We start from the raw sequence: 18,478 nt of genomic DNA, 5'->3' as shown, positions 1-18,478 counted from the left end.
CAAAGTTGTAGAACTCACTCTTCCCAATTTCAAAATTTATTACACATCAACAGTAATACAAAAATGTGGTTCTGTCTTTATGTAGAAATAAAGCAAGAGCTACACTAATCAAAACACTGTGGAGCTGGCCATATGTGGACATACAGACCAAAGTAATAGAATAAAGGTACAGAAATAAACTCATATATCTATGCTCAAATGATTTTTAACAAAGGTTCTACATATATTCCATAAGAAAAGAGTAATCTCTTTAATAAATAAGGCTGAGTAAACTGTAAACTGAATTTCCATAGGCAACAGAAATAAAGTGAACCCCATGTCATACCACATATAAAAATTAACTCAAAATGGAACAACAACCTAAATATAAAAACTACAACTATAAAATCCTTATAAGACAATAAATGAGGTAAATATTTATGACCTTGCATTTCACAATTGATTTTTAGATATGACACCAAAAGCATGAATGACAAAAGAAACAATAGATACTTTGGCCCTAATCAACATTAAGAAGCAAATACAAAGCACATACAAAAATTTGTGCATCTCTGATAAATTAACTTTTTGTGTCAACTTGACTAGGCCACAGTACCAAGATATTTGGACAAACATTTTTCTAGATGTTTTTGTGAAAATTGTTTAGATTACAATAACATTTAAATCAGTAGACTTTGAGTAAAGCAGATTACTCTCCATAATTTGGGTGGGCGTCATGTAATCAGTTAAAAGTCTTAATAGAAAAAAGGGCCTACCTCTCCAGAGAAAAAGAGAATTTTACCAGCAGACTACACCTGGACCGAAACTGCATCTCTTTTCTGCATTTCCAGCCTGCTGGCCTCCCAGGCGTAATTTGGACCTGCCAGTCGCCATAATTGCATGAGTCAATTCTTTAAAGTAAAACTCCCTGTTTCTCTTGAGAATTGTGAGTAATACACCATAAAAGGACATTATTAAGAAAGTGAAAGATAACCCATAGAATGGGAAAATATTTGATAATATATATAAAAAAATATATAAATATTTGATAAAATATATATCTGATAACAGTTTGATATCCAGATCATAAAAGGTACTCCTACAACTTAACAAACATCAACAACAAAAATAAAAACCCTAATTTTAAAAGTGGTCAAAATACTTGAATAAGTGTTTCTCTAAAGAAGGTATACAAACAGCCAACAAGCAATTGTAAAGATCTGTTTCATTAACTATCAGGGAAATGCATATTTCATATCCATTTGACATAAAGGACAAATATTCTGATTCCATTTACATGAAATGTCTAAAATAGGCAAATTCATAGATTCATTTAGATGTTGATCTAATCCAAACTAATCTAACCTAGGAAGTATATTAGAGATTAGGGGGGTTAAAAAAAGAAGGGAATGCAGATTTATTGCTTTGTGGTTATAGAATTTCTGTTTGGACTGATGAAAAACTTTTGGAAAGAGTGGTAATGGTTGCAAAATATTGTAAAAATAATTAATGTGTTTGAATTATACACCTTAAAATGTTTAAAATGAGAAAATTTATCCTTTATATATATTTTTACCACAATAAAAAGAATTACAAATAATTATTCTGGTGGTAGAGGAGGGGTTTGAATACATTTTTCACCACACCTCATTAAGAACATGATAATTGTCAAAGATGTAAAATAGTTGGAGGTGTTATGCTTTCAGACAATAATTTGGTAGAATCCTGTTCTTATAATGGGAGCATATGCAGTAGGATCCTGGAAGCGTATGTGTTTGAAGTGAAATGAGGAAATGAGGAAAGATAAAAATTGAGGTCAGAGAGTTAAGCGAGGCAGATAAAAATAGCAATCCATAAAGAGAAAACCATATAGAAAAATATGACATAATACAAGATTATTCAGCATAGTTCATACAGAAGCAGAAGAGCTTGGGTGTGCTAAATGAGAAACAAAGCTTTTTTTTTTAATCATCACATATGAAAGATGCAATAAAAACATTGTGGCCATTTTTTTGGGAAAGAGCTCAAAACAATTTTTCAAAGAAAGAGTCTATCTTTCAATCATTACCATCGTTTCTCATTTACTCGTATGAAGAAATGAGTAGGATCATATATTTAATTTTTTTTGAGTTTTTAAAGTACTTCTAAATGGATGGAGTAGCCTCTTCTGCCCTAAGGTTAACTTACGGGTATTATAGCATGGAAACACACACACACACACATAAATACAATGCACAAATAATGTATCGCTTATAGGATACTCTTTGTAGTGTATAGATTAACTATGTACAGAGTTTTGTATCTATTACTTCTTTAGAATACTCTTTACACATTTGGGAATTAGGTTTAGAAGAAAAGATTTCCAAGCACCTAGGGGCCCAGGCGATCAAAACATTTTTCCCCCCTCAGGAATATTTATTTTGTAAACAATAGTGTTCTTTTTAATTTTTCTGTAACTATGTATTTAGCAGAAATGTTAAATGTTTTCACTTACATTTGCTACCAGGATTTATGAAGTAAAATGTATAAGAAAACTTTTCTCAGATAAAGAGGAAAGAAACAAACTCATTTTATTATTTTTGGCACCCACCATTTCCTATAGGAAAAAAAATAGAAGAAATATTACCATGGCACTTTCTGCATGCCTGTAGACCAAGAAAATAATATTTGTAAATCTATATAATTCTATAGTGGCAGTAAACGCAAGGCCACTGTTCTAGCCTTACATCTTAAATATATATATATATTTAAGATATATATATATATTTAAGATATATATATATCTTAAATATATATATATTTAAGATATATATATATCTTAAATATATATATATCAGATATATATAATATACATATAAATATATATATATTAAATATATATATATTAAATATATATATAAGATATGTATATATTAAATATATATATAAGATATATATATTAAATATATATATAAGATATATATATTAACTATATATATAAGATATATATATATTAAATATATATATAAGATATATATATATTAAATATATATATAAGATATATATATATACGTGTGTGTGTGTGTGTGTGTATGTATAAATCTTCTTTCATTGTCCATTATCTGTTGTTACAGTATTCTGTATTACAAAAGTGAGAGCCTTCTTTTAAATACACAATCACTCAGTTTGGCAAGCTTTTTTAAAGATATGTGTTAAGTGCATACTAGAAACCCTGTGAGTCTCATTTTCTTATGGTTTAGAGGTCTACAGCTGTTCAATGAATGTCATGTTTGCGTGTTAGAGAGACCAGAGTAATTAAAGTTCAAACAAGTGTGGACATGGAAAATAACAGCACTGTCATCCTCACTGGACACTCAGTTTTTTCATTATTTTGAAATAGAGCAATAAGTCCCAAAGTGACCTTGCAAAATATCCAGTGCAACTCACTATTTTACAGATGAAAATGAAGCCCCACAGAGGCTGAATGTTTCTTCCAAGGGAAACTCTTGTAAGTAAGTCCTGGCGCATTTCGATGGTCTGGATATAACACACTCCCTTTGAGATGTTATCTATTCACTCTACTTATAAGGACAAATACAAATTAAAACAAGAGGCTTAATTTTTTTAATACAAATTTTTAAAAAATCTCTCTTTTGAAGAGAGATTTCCCTTCCCTCCTTTGTCTCTGAGCATTTACTCTAGAATAATTGTGAGTACATTCTCCTGTCTTTGAAATGTATGTAAATCCTTCTGAAGACCAGACTGGCATTTTGCAAGCTTTATGACCTGAGAACATCTTTTTTTAGAACCTGGGTACCATGTTTGTGAAATGTAAACATCAAAGAAGATAGCACCTTTATCTGTCAATTTATTTGGGATGGTAGAAGCCTAACATCCTTGGATCTTTTGCTCCAAGCTGCAAAACTACCTCCTATCATAAAGATATGGGAAGTTTGCTTTTACTCTGGATAAAGCCAATGAGCTATCATAGGAAGTGATGACTATTAACAGGTTAAGTTAGAATATACCTTGTGTGACAAATGGTGCTGTCAAGTCCTCTCGATGACTAGTTATTGTTTATTTTGAAAATGTGTATGTAATGGATTGTAACTGCTTTGCTGTTTAAAAGGGTGAGAATTCTTTCTGTCTTTATTGTCTCTTAATGGATTGCCTGTAATGCACATTACATCTGGTTTTATGCGTATTCAATAATAAAAGATGTTTTCTTCCTCTACCACCTTAAGGGAGAGAATTTCTGGGTTGGGAGAAGATTTTGCTTTTGATTATATTTCCTCAACCCACTAAGAATAAGTCCTTTATTTTCTTTTATTCTTTCCTCTTCCTTATTTTTATATTTTATCTCTTCCTTCATACCTTCAAAAATTGAGCATCTGTATGTGCCAGGCACTGCACAAAAGACAAGAGATAATTAACATTTGTTTGAAATTTAGCTTAACAAACATTTATATTGCACTGATTGTGAAGTAACTACTGTTATAGGGACTTACCGGCACAAAACTAAGATCAGCCATTGCCCTCAAGACACTGACAGAGGCAAAAAACAATGAATAAATAATTATAATGTAATAGGGTTCATGGCATGACAGCAGTGTACACAGGTCCTCTTCAGTGCAGTGTTTAGGTGCAGAGATCCTGACTCCAAGCTTTCTGAAAACTTAATCCAATGTTACCACTTACAAGACTAATGGCTTTTGCCAAACTTACCTGCCTCAGTCTTCATATATAAATGAAATAATATTTCTTACCATGCACAGATGTTGTGAGAATTAAATGACTTTATGTACATAAAGCCCTTAGAGAATGTCTCTTATAAAGTAATGCTTTTATAAGTTGGAGCCATTTATAGGAGTTTGTAGGAAGAACATTAATAACCCATCCTGGATAGTGGCTTCCATGAATTCTGAGCATAGACAAGGAAGAGGTGTGTGACCGTACTATGTATGTGGAGAAGCATGTGTGGCTCAGGATTTTGGCAAGTGAAATAGCAAGGCACAGAGTGGGGTCATCATGAGGACTTTCTTTGCCATATTTAAGAGGTTAATCTTCAATATAGAGTTATGAAAGAAGTTTAGCAGAGAAGTACCCAGCAGGTCTGCAATTAGATACAGCGAATTTATTAGAAGACAGATGTTTGAATCATTGGAAATAGAAGGGGATGTGGGAATAAGATAAGATACAATGGTTTGACTGCTTGATGACCTTATGCCCCCAAGCTCCTAAATATAACTTTAAATGACACTAATTAATAATACAGCTTATAAATCAAATTTTTCTGATTTAAGACTTCTGCATTTTTGCATTAAAAATTATATTTTTCCTGTTTTACATGTTTAATTTTTATATATTAATGCTAAATGAAATCATCAAAGAGATAGGTTGAATTTTCTTTATCTCTTAAAACAGGTGGTAAATTTTAAAAATCAATTTTATTCTGTATAGCTAAGGCATAAAACATGAGTTATGAGATAAATATATTTAGTAAATTTGTTATTATTGTGAAACAAATGAAAATAACCATCCTCTTACATAGTTACCCGTTTATATCCTAAGGAGAAGAGTAGTTATAATGTACTAATTTAGCAAAAATTCTAAATACAATGCAGTATTAACTATAGTTCTTATGTCATACACTGGACTTTTAGACTTGTACGTATCTGCTACTTTGTATCCTTTGATCTATATTTCTCTATGCCTAACCTCCTCTCCCATGACCGTGGTAACCACTGTTTTACTCTGTATTTCTGTATATGAGACCTTCTTTTTTTTTAATTCCGCATACTAGTGAGTTCATGCAATATTTTTCTTTTTGCATCTTGCTTATTTCATTTAACATAATGTCCTCCAGCTCCATCCATGTTGTGATAAATGGCAGAATCTCCTTCCATTTTAAGGCTGAATAATATTCCACTGCATATATGTATGACAGTTTCTTTATCCATTTCTTTGTTGATGGACACTTAGGTTGTTTCCATATCTTGGCTATTGTGAATCATGCTGCAATTAAAATGAGAGCGCAAATTGACTTACAAGGTGATGATTTTGTTTCCTTTGGGTATATGCCCAGAAAAGAGACTGCTGTGTCATGCAGTAATTCTATTTTTAATTTCTTTAGAAAAATCCACACAATTTGCGTAATGGCTATACCATTCCACATGTCCACAAACACTGTAAAAGATTCCCTTTTCTCCACACCCTTGCCAATACTTACTATCTCTTTTCTTTTTGATAATATATATCCTAACGGGTGTGAAGTTATATCTCATACTTTCCCTGATGATTAATAATGTTGAACACTTTTTCATATACTTGAAAATTTTTATGTCATCTTTGGAGAAATGTCTATTTAGCTCCTTTGTCCATTTTTTAATTGGGTTAAATTTTTCTTGCTATTGAGTTGTACCATTTCCTAATAAATTTTGGATATTAACCCCTTGTCAGATATACAGTTTGCATTTTTTTCTCAGTCCCAAGGTTACTTTTAATTTTGTTGATTGTTTTGTGGCTATGCAGAAGCTTTTTAGTATGATGTAGTCCCATGTCAGAATCTCCACTTTTGTAGCTTGAGCTTTTGCTGTGACATCCAAGATATCGTTGCTAAGGTCTATGTCAAGAAGCTTTTGCCCGTTGTATTTTTCTCGTAGTTTTATGGTTCCATTTCTTGTGTTTAGGTATTTTTATCTATTAGGAGTTGATTTTGTATAAAGTATAAGATATGAGTCTATTTTTAGTCCCTTTCATGCAAAAATCCAGTTTTACCAGCACCATTTATGAGACTATTCTTTGCCCATTGTGTCTTCTTGGTGTCCTTGTGAAAAATTAATTGCCCATATGTGTTTGAATCTATTTCTAGGCTTTCTATTCTGTTCCACTAATCAGTATGTTTATTTATATGCACAGCTGATGTACATGCTCAAATGTCCGTGTTCATTTCCTATTGCCCTCAAGAGTGATAGATGCAGGAAGCAGATAAGGAAGGGTCCCTGAGGAATCTCCGACCTGCCCCACAAGTGTTTATGTCTCATGTTTTTGTGCAGGTAAGGGAACTTGCCCAGGGCCTTGTCTGGGCATGCTGATTGGAGGCCCACATGCACTGGGAGAATGGGGTGGAGCCACCAGGAATTCGCGCCTTGTGCAAGGGCATGAGCCTGGCCTCTTCAGCTCCTGTGAGGTGGCCTGTTATTCAGTCTGTGATGTGGGAGCCTGTTGGCAGGACCCCTCTTCCTTTGCTGAGAGCTTTCCTTTCATCCAATAAAGCCATCCTCCTCACCCTTCAGTGTGTCCGTGTGACTAACATTTCCTGGTCCTGAGACAAGAACCAAGATTTTAGCTGAACCAAGGAACAAAAACTCGTGCATCAAGAGCACTTGAATTTCTGACTGCTATTTTGTGTATTTCAATGAATTTTAGCCTGGACAAATAAATAACTATATAATTATAATTCTATTAATATGAAAAGTTACAATGAATTCTCCTAATAATTTATAATTATTATATATTTTAAATTATGTAAATCTGCATGCTGTGATCATTACCTCTTGGCAGTTTTTGCAAATTCAGAAATGTCTTCATATCTTTGTCTTGATGTATTTTTCTTAAAGCAGAAGCAGGACAAATGCAAATGGTGAATTATTAACCAACAAGGAGTACAGTAAAAATATAATAGCTTAAAGGACCAAAAATACAGTGAGATATGGATAGGAAATAAAAATAAGAAAAGAGGACATAAGCAGTTGACGAATATTATACAAATACCGAGATACCAGAGAAGCAAATGAGTTTCTTTCAAAATGACCATGTTATCAGTAAACAAAGAAACGAGAAAAATACATTGAAAGTAGCACAAGCTACATTCTAAAATTCAGAGACGAAGCTATGACAACTTTAGAAATGTAAACTGCTCTCTTAGTAGCCAAGGTCAGTTTCACCTTTCCTATTATTGTATTCATAAAATTTCATACAGAAGATATGGGGTTTCATAAGCAATGCTAATTTCAAACTTGTCAAACTAGAAAAAATAAAATGTTTTATGTCTAAGTTATTGTCATCTTTTATAACAGTAATTTTAGTGTTAGATTTTTATGTTTGCAAGCATTTTCCATTTTTACAGGCTCTGTATTGTAAACAATATATATCCATTCACCTTAAAACTACATTTTCTTTGCTCTTTCAATTCTTAGAAACTGCAAATTTAATATATTTAAATGACTACTAAGCATATTTTCATTAAAAATAATTTTCATATGTAATAGAAACAATGATAAATTACTTCATATTATATGTTGTGGTAATGACTATTTTAGATCAATTGAATTCCTGATAAGCTCCCCAAACCTGTTCATTTCACAACCTTCCTCATCTTTGATAGTGACAATTATATTATTTTAACTTGCTTAGGGCAAAAATCTTGATGTCATCCTTGATGTTTCTATGTCTTTTATACCCAATAACTAAACCATGAATTCTAACACCTATACTTTCAAAATACATCTGGAACCCAATCACTTCCCTTCAGTTTTCCAGATTAATACAAGCCACTATCATTTTTTATATGCTATGGCATTAGCTGCCCGTGAAGGGAAGGATTCATTAATTATTTACTAAATGAAGTAATAAATTAATGAATATATGCTTCCTGGACAACTAACAGTATTCTATATATAAATATTATTATCTTATTTGTGCCAAATATTGAAAATAGTTTGTTACTTAAGTGTAAGTCATCTCTAGTACAATAAAAAAGCATCATGATTTTAAATAGCAGCTACTCTGATTTAGTGGTGCTGCTATAGATAATTCTGTATTGCTTTGTCACACTTCAGGTTAGTGAAAGCTGACAGCAAATTAAATAACTATTTATCACTGGTTTAATTCAAGCCGTAGGATAATTAAAAGCCTGAAAGTTCACTTTCAGTCAAACATGAGTAAGGAAGCAAGAAGAGGAAACTGCAAACCTACCATTTCCTGAGCTTCCTGAGAATTGTTCCTATACCGATTTGTAAAATAATTATTCATATACCACTTTAAAATCAAATAAGGAGATATGGTGTCAGTTGCGTTCAAATAATATTAGTTCAGTTTTGTTTTGTCTTTTTTTTTTTTTTTTTTTTTGAGACGGAGTCTCGCTCTGTCGCCCAGGCTGGAGTGCCGTGGCGCGATCTCGGCTCCCTACAAGCTCCGCCTCCCGGGTTCACGCCATTCTCCTGCCTCAGCCTCCCGAGTAGCTGGGACTACAGGCGCACGCCGCCACGCCCGGCTAATTTTTTTGTATTTTTAGTAGAGACGGGGTTTCACCATGTTAGCCAGGATGATCTCGATCTCCTGACCTCATGATCCGCCTACCTGGGCCTCCCAAAGTGCTGGGATTACAGGCGTGAGCCACCGCACCCGGCCAGTTCATTTTTATTTAGAAATATGAGAAAGTTTAACCATGAATAAATTGTTTCCGAATGTATTGCATTTTATATTGGAAACATTTTGTGAGGAATTTATATTAAATAATTTTCTTTATTAAATAATTGTTGACAGACTATCAGATTAGACAATGCTTACGAATATCATTTTAATGTTCAGAATAAATTTAAAAATGTTTGATAAAGTGGGAAGTGTAGAGTTTCCAATTTTGCTAACATTTTTGATGATAAAATTTAGACATCAAGCAAAAATAATCAAATATGAAAACAAAAAAGGACTTCTCTGGAGATTACCTTGGCCAAAGAATTGTGTCTTGCCTATTTGAGTAAATTGAACCTATTTATAGTCTTAAATTTATATTTCTACTATAAGCAAAATAAATTGGCTGAAATTGATTTTTTTTGTTTCTCCCTTAATTATCCTATGCACAATAGGTGCTCAATAGTTATTTCTTAAGTACAAATACCATTAAATATTAAAAAATCACAATTTGAACCTGGTACTTTTATTTCATGTAAGTGCATACTGATTCAGAGCCATATTCCTACCTTTGAAGATATATCTGTCAACAGCACGTGTACCTTAAAATTTGTAGGTGCACTTATATGACCTTAATCGCTGAGCCTGCTGTCCTCCCTGACCTATCAAAGCTTTGAAAGTCAGAAGAGGAGCTGGACTTCTATAGCTAATCAACGGTTGGATTGCTCAGAGAGTTTTCACATTCTTCTTACTTTCCCCTGGTTGATATTTATGAACGTTTCCCTTATCTGTTCCCCATCTAGCATAAATAATGCACCCAATCCATTTCCATGTGTCATATGCAAGCTTAAAGAAACAATAATCAAGGGACATCACTAAACCATAGATGAGAAACTAATATTACAAACTTCTTAAAAAGGCTAATTATTTAACAAAAAACACATAAGCTACAAGAAACTGTAAATAGGTTTGGAATGGCATTGTCAATACAATAAAGCTTAATATTATTAAGTTCATAGACCAAGTTGTACAAAATTGACATTTCAACAAAAGCCTTTTAGGATGCAATCTCAAGCTGAAATGGCAAACAGAATCCACAGTAAAATATTTATTGAATTCTATTTCAAATACTTTTAAAATTTATATTACAGATTATTTTTCCCAGAAGTAATATTTTATAATTAGGAAAATGGTGAGGGGGCAATCTATAATACAAATAAGTAGAAGTTATTATTAATCTCTCTCTTGCTAATGCCTTAGTACAGTGACTGAAATTTAAATACCAGACAATCCTTTCTCATATCTTGGAGGTTTCTGTTAAAATAAAATTATTTAATGAAATGAAAATTAATGATATACATTTTAACCATTGGTGTTTTATCTCAATTTAGACTAATTTCTACCTTCAGCAAAATGTCTAGTAACAGGGCCTGATCTGAAGCCGCAGTGAATCTTCAGATATCAAATATGCACTGAATGCTGTGAATGCAGAAGATGAAATAATTGATATCAACTGGGCGCCAAGGAGCAATGGGAGTTATGTGTATAAATCACCCAGATAAACTCTAGTAAATTTTGGTTTGCCACCTGTAGAACGCTTCACAAGTCACTATGGCTCCCATGCCATATCTTATAGTCCCTATGCCGTATATCTTGTTCAATCAAATTGTTTGTCTGAGATGTCCATTAGAGACAGATTATTGAGTCCTTACTGTCATTCCAAAAAAAAAAAATGAATAATAACTAATGCCAGTTCCAAAAGAGGATGTTAGAACATGATATGATAAATACGTATTCTTCAAAAGCATTATATGCTATGCTGGCAACAATTTACAATCAGAAAATCTGTGAAAATACAGTTGGTTAAAACTTGATAATTACAGGATTATGAAATAATGAGTGCTGACAGAAAATTATTTTAACTAATTATAATAATAATATTTAAGAAGACAGAAGTCTCCTTGTGGAAAGAACAATATAAAATACAATCTATACTGTGGCTCTTGCCTGTAATCCCAGCACTTTGGGAGGCCAAGGCGGGCGGATCACGAGGTCAGGAGATCGAGACCATCCTGGCTAAAATGGCGAAACCCCGTCTCTACTAAAAATACAAAAAAAAAAATTAGCCGGGCGTGGTGGCGGGCACCTGTAGTCCCAGCTACTGCGGGGCTGAGGCAGAAGAATGGCGTGAACCCAGGAGGCGAAGCTTGCAGTGAGCGGAGATCGAGCCACTGCACTCCAGTCTGGGCGACAGCCACTGCACTCCAGCCTGGGCGACAGAGCGAGACTCCGTCCCCCCGCCAAAAAAAAAAAAAAAAAAATACAATCTATAGCACTCTTTTCGGTGGATTCCAAACTATCTAACACAACCAGTGAACAAGAAGCATAAAATTATAGGTCTACATGAAGTGTTTTTTAATCCAACAATTAAATAACTCCCACTTTCAGGTACATTTATTCATAATGTATGCTTTTGAAAAGTAGCTTCAGATTCCCACAATAAAGATGTCTTACAAAGCTGACTTTTTGGAGTTTTTCTATTTCTGATGTGTTCCACCAGCCAAAACAGCAGCAGGGACCTGAAATTACCATTAGTTCCACCTATTAAATTTTAATAAAAGAAACAAACTTCTATTTTCATTAATTATATCTCAACCTCTAATTAAAAAATAGGGGTTATCAAGAGGTAGTCGTCAGTTTAATAGTTTGAGAATTTCTATTTCTTTTACTATATAGCACCAGAGAATTGTTGGAAGCAAATTTGTGGGAAGCAAATACGTTGAGTAATATAAAGTACCACTAGTTACTAATTTTTATACAGAATATTAGCATCCACATCCAAATCAAAACCAAATTCAGAATGGCATTCTTCTGGCTATGAGACTGAAGATGATGGGAAATTGATTTATGATATATAAAGAGAAATATATTCTGATAAATCTTGTCAATGACTTTCTTTTCCTAAGTGCTGAAATTCCATTTAAACTGCCATGAAATTCAGCACAAAAGATAATCCCAATGTACTCACAGCTGCTTAAAGATGTTTACCTTGCATTTGAGCAAAGCTTGGCCAGAAGATTCTCAGCATGGCAAACTGTGATTCTGATCTCGAATTCTTAGGGAAGTGTGACTGAATTTTCATATTTTTTCCTAACAAGCCTTTAACAATTTCACTTCCTGAAGCTAACCCTATTGTTATAGAATCACTTAGACTTTCAGAATTCAGTAGGAAAAAATTAATTTTTAGTTTTCCTATTTGCAATTTTTGTAACTAAAGAACAGGGGCAATCCGAGAAAATTCAAAACTTTAAAAAATGTATTTTCAATTCAAATATCTTTGTATGTAGGGCATAAGTGGACTTTGGGGTTAGAGAGCCATATCTCAGAGCTCAACTCCATCTATCTGTGTAACCTTGATCAGCTTTCTGAACACCCCTGTACCTTAATTTTCTCATCTTTAAAATGGGAATACTTATGCCTAACCCAATTTGGCAGGCATTTATTATCCTTATCAGGACTGAGACATTTATTACTAATGTAGTCCCTTCAATATGATTCTCTCCCACATACATCTGATTATTGATATAAGTTATTGTCTCCATGAATGTGACTATAACCTTAATATCAGTTCATATAACATTCCTAAGGCTCATTTTCTCTCTTACATACATTTTCTCTCTGTCTATATAAATGCCAAATTTAGTACATATTCTTTAAGAACACTAAGATATTGAGGTCAAGATCAGTTGTCCTCATCAATGCGCAAATGCTAACCCTTTAACTCACGTCTTTATTACATACTGTCTTTTTAAAAATTTATGTATTTATTTATTTTTGAGAAAGAGTCTCTCTCTGTTACCCAGGCTGGAGTGCAGTGGCATTATCTCAGCTCACTGCAACCTCTGTCTTCCGGGTTCAAGCGATTCTGCTGCCTCAGACTCCCAAGTAGCTGGGATTACAGCTGCCTGCCACCATGCCTGGCTAGTTTTCGTATTTTTAGTAGAGATGGGGTTTCACCATGTTGGCCAGGCTGGTCTTGAACTCCTAACCTCAGGTGATCCGTCCACCTCAGCCTCCCAAAGTGTTGGGATTACAGACAAGAGCCACCACGCTCAGCCTCTGTTATATACTGTCTTTAAGCCTCATTTGAAATTGAAGAAGAGAGATTTCCCTTAATCTTAGAGATATATTGTATATCATTGGGAAAGTTACTTCATTTTTTTGTTATTATTGCTTTTTTGAGATAGAGTTTTATTGTCTCCCAGGCTAGAGTGGAGTGGTGCGATCACAGCTCACTGCAGCCTTGAACTCCTGGGCTCAAGAGATCCTCCCTCCTCAGCCTCTCAAGTACCTAGGACTGTAAGCGTGTATCACCACACTTGGCTAATTTTTAAATTTTTTGTAGTGACAGGGTCTCACTATGTTCCTTAGGCTGGGTTTCAAAATTATGGTCACAAACCTGTCTTAGAGTCTTAGAGTCCTGCCTTAGAGTCCCAAAGTGATGAGATCACTGAAATGAGCCACTGCACCAGCCTACTTCATCTTTCGTTAGTGTCAATTGTTTCATTTGGAAAAGTGTCTTGAAAACAGTTTTAAGGCCGGGGACTGTGGCTCATGCCTGTAATCCCAGCACTCTGGGATGCCGAGGAGGGCAGATCACTTGAGGTCAGGAGTTCCAAACCAGCCTGGCCAACGTGGCAAAAGTTGCTACTAAAAAATGCAAAAATGAGCCTGGTGTGGTGGTGCACACCTATGATCCCAGCTACTCGGGCGGCTGGGGTGGGAGAATCGCTTAAACCCGGGAGGCAGAGGTTGCATGAGCCGAGATGGTGCCATTGGACTCCAGCCTGGGTGACAGAGCTAGACTCCGTCTCAAAAACAAAGTAAAAACAACAACACCATTTTAATTTCCTAAGGTTATTGTGAGAACTAAATGAGATAATTCATGTAAAGTGTTTCTCATAAAATATGACAATTCTTATTGCCATTTATCAGTGACCTTCCATTGTTTAAAACTGATCATAATTAAGAACTATTTGCTGTAGGTCTAAAATAGAAAACCGACATTTCTAATATTGTGAAGTTAATGTTAGTTATGGCCACGAGAAATAAATATCCACATACGCATGTAGAGATATCCTGAAGAAAATGTTTTATACTCTTTCAGAAATAAGCATAATAGGCACACAAGAAAAATAAAGTTAACAGAAAACAACTGTTTGCAAATATCTGAAATTAAATGTAGGATTCTGGAGAAAAATGTGTTATTGAAAGAATATGTGAAAATTACTTTTCTCTACTTTCAAACATTGAAACTTGGAATTATTCAAATGGAGAGATTTTCTTTCAGAAAAATAAAAATACTTAAAGAGGATGCTTAAATGATTCCTTTATCATATTTAGGATAACCTTAAGAACCTCTTTCTTAAGGTTAACAACTTTTAATATTCAATGTCAAATTTCAGAAGCTATGAAGCAAATTAATATAGTCATGTACCACATACCAATGTTTCAGTTAATGATGGACTGCATATATCACAGTGAACCCGTAAGATTACAATGGAGATAAAAAATTCCTGGCTGGGTGCGGTGGCTCACGCCTGTAATCCCAGCACTTTGGGAGGCGGGTGGATCACAAGGTGAGGAGATCGAGACCATCCTGGCTACCACGGTAAAACCCCCTCTCTACTAAAAATACAAAAAAAAATTAGCCGGGCATGGTGGCGGGTGCCTGTAGTCTCAGCTACTCAGGAGGCTGAGGCGGAAGAATGGCCTGAACCCGGGAGGTGGAGCTTGCAGTGAGCCGAGATCGTGCCACTGCATTCCAGCCTGGGTGACAGAGTGAGACTCTTGTCTTAAAAAAAAAATAAAATAAAATTCCTGTCCCCTAGTAATGTCCTGATGTTCTTGACCTTCTATAGGCTTTGGCTAAAGTGTGTGTTTGTGTCTTAGTTTTTAACAAAACAGTTTAAAAAGAAAAAAAAGAAATAAAAATAAGAAAAGGCTTATATAAATATATAAAGAAAGAAAACATTTTTGTCCAGCTGTACGATGTGTTTGTGTTTTAAGCTCTGTTATTACAATAGAGTGAAAAAGTTAGAAATATTTTTAAAAATTATAAATTACCAAAGTTATAGTAAGGTAACGTTAATTTATTACTAAAGAATTTTTAAAACTAGATTTAGTGTAGCCAGTGTACAGTGTTTATGAACTATAAAGTTAGTGCTCAGTAATGTCTTAGGACTTCATATTCACTCACTACTCACTCACTAACTCACTCAGAGCAACTTCTAGTCCTGAAAGCTTTATTTATTGTAAGTGTTTTATACAAGTATATAATTTTTCACCTTTTATATCATATTTATACTGTGACTTTTGTATGTTTAGATACACAAATACCATTGTGTTACTGTAACGGGATCCTTGGGTTGTCACTTCAGCAGCTAAAAACATCTGTGGCCAGTGGCATTTTTGCCTGAGTTTTGCTTGGGTCTGCTGGGCCCACTCAGCCTGGCAACCTGCGCTCAGCTCATGCTACCAGCCTGAACCCCATGCCTGGCAAGGGTAAGTGTAGCAGCAAAGGATGTGTGAATGAGTGAGCATGGGATCTCACCACTGTGCACAACCAGGCATGCTGGTTGTGGCGGGATGGGCAGCTCCAGGTTCTGGCACAGACGTTGGCTCCCTATGAGGCTGTGGCTGGACCAGGCGTCCTGCAAGCAGCTTTGATAGCTGGCACTGGGGAACGTCATGGCGCCAGGAAGCTTAGCCAATATACATTTAATATTTGAGCAATATATATTTACTATTTGAGCATTTGAGCATACATTTGATATTGAGCATCTGTCAATACTTAGCCAACATACAGTTAATATTTGAGCATTTCATTGTATGTAAATTTTACATAAAGAGATAAATACTATGAATTAGCTTTGAAGGTCAGTAAATGATACACATGCTGAAGCTTTTATGGAAGCTCACTTACCCCCATATTTTACTTTGAATTGCAAGAAAAAATATTAGAAAAATTTGTGGTGCATTTGAGAATGAATAGATTGATAGATTTTTTTTTTTTTTTTTTTGAGATGGAATCTCACTTTTTCACCCAGGCTGGAGTGCAATAGCATGATCTTAGCTCACTGCAACCTCTGCCTCCCAGTTCAAACAATTCTTCTGCTTTAGCATTCCTAGTAGCTGGGATTACAAGCATGTGCCACCACACCTGGCTAATTTTTTTTTTTTTGTATTTTTCTTGTAGAGATGTATGTTGCCCAGCCTGGTCTTGAACTCCTGAGCTCAGGTGATCCACACTCCTCGGCCTCCCACAGTGCTGGGATTACAAGCTACAAGCGTGAGCCACTGTGCCTGGCCAATAGTTTAAATATAATCATTTCTGTAAGATTTGTCCACTGGATCTAATACTATTTCATTAATGACCATCATCTAAATATTCTTTTAATCAGTCATTCAGATGCAGTATAATTAGTATGATAATATACCCTTATTCTACCAGGACTGTCTTAGATTTCTATGCCTGTTGTTCTGAAATAAATATGTAATTAATTATTCACACTTATCACTCTAAAAAATTTCCCAGGTGAAAATATAAACTACATTGTCACCCTAAGTATAATTTAAAATTGCTACTTTGCCTCCCTATCAAAATTGACATAACTTTCCCTGGATGAGTAAAACAGCTTAGTGATCTAGCCATTTCAGAAGGCATAAGGTTGAAATTTATTGCATATTTGGACTTGTTTGTCTGAGACAAACTATACACAGAACTCCCCAGCAGCAGTGTCTCTTATTGGCATACTAAGTTTTCACCAGTAGCAGCAGTCTATGAGTGCATCCTTCTCTAAATTCTTTGATATAGGGGTATATGGCATATTCATTCCATCCATGCCTGTAATATCATCAGAAAGGGAATGTTCATTAGCTAAACAAAATTATGATCACATGCATATCAACTCTGCCAAAATTACATTTGCACCACAAATTACATGTGGACCCTATGCTTAATTCAATTCTATTGTTACAGCAGAATTTGCCATATAGTTTTCTTTTCGGCTAGAATGTTTTTCTTCTCAAGATAGCTCCATTTTTTGTCATTTAAAGAACAGTTTAAACTTTAAAAATACAACCAGTATGTTTATATTAAGAAGTGAGAGTGTCTGATGGGAAAACTGGGACAAATCAAGTTATTCCAACAAGAAAGGGCAGTGTTATGGAGGTGCTGAAACTGGAAGGCTTCAGCTCTTATTCCTAAAGATAGTGTGGAGTATATGAAAGATAATAGTATAAGAATATAACAGGCAAGAGTTTGGTCAAAAGGATCCAACTGGAGGTAGTGATTAATCTCAACAATCAAAACTCACAGATTTCAAAGTCCAACCTGTGGAATCACAAAAATCTAAAATCAGGTGGATGATTTCTTACCATAGAAGTAGTAGAAGAAAGACCCAGAGTCTAGGAAAAGGAAAATCAATGGAGTGAATGTGTGATCGAGTCCCTTAAAACAAATAGGGATCACTTATGGGGCAAATAATTGGCTAGCTAATTGGGGGCATAATCTTGATGATAAGATTAATACCTCATTTCAGCACTAAAGCTTTCTTCACCTTTGCAATCCTGACTCTTCACAATAAGATAGAAGCCTAGTTGTCAGCAGTGAACCTTCTTAAAATATGGCTTTCATCATGCAACAGTTTTTCTTGTAAAGGCATAAACACAGAAATGAACAAATAAAGCTTTAAAAGCCTTTTAGCTACTAATTCACCAGCCTAAACTTGTCGCTTGGTTTTTAGACAAAAATACTCCCTAACCTCATCGTCTTCATTTTGCCCTAATTTCTAATGTGTTCATTCATGAGAGTTTCCACACTGCCCCATAAACTGCCATTCAATGACCATCACATCATTATCAAGAATGCTTTTCTCTCCATTGTCACCTCTATCATATACCATTGAAATCTCACCTCTGTCTCATTTTTTCCCATGAAAATATAAATGCTGTAATCTTGGTTGATCCCTATCCTTCTAAACTCCCACAGAATATATAAATAAATATTAAACAAAGTATATATTATTTTATATTATTTTATATTTGT

This window comes from Pongo pygmaeus, chromosome 4 (assembly GCF_028885625.2).
Source record: "Pongo pygmaeus isolate AG05252 chromosome 4, NHGRI_mPonPyg2-v2.0_pri, whole genome shotgun sequence".
NCBI lineage: Eukaryota > Metazoa > Chordata > Mammalia > Primates > Hominidae > Pongo > Pongo pygmaeus.
Note: the sequence above shows the minus strand (reverse complement) of the source record.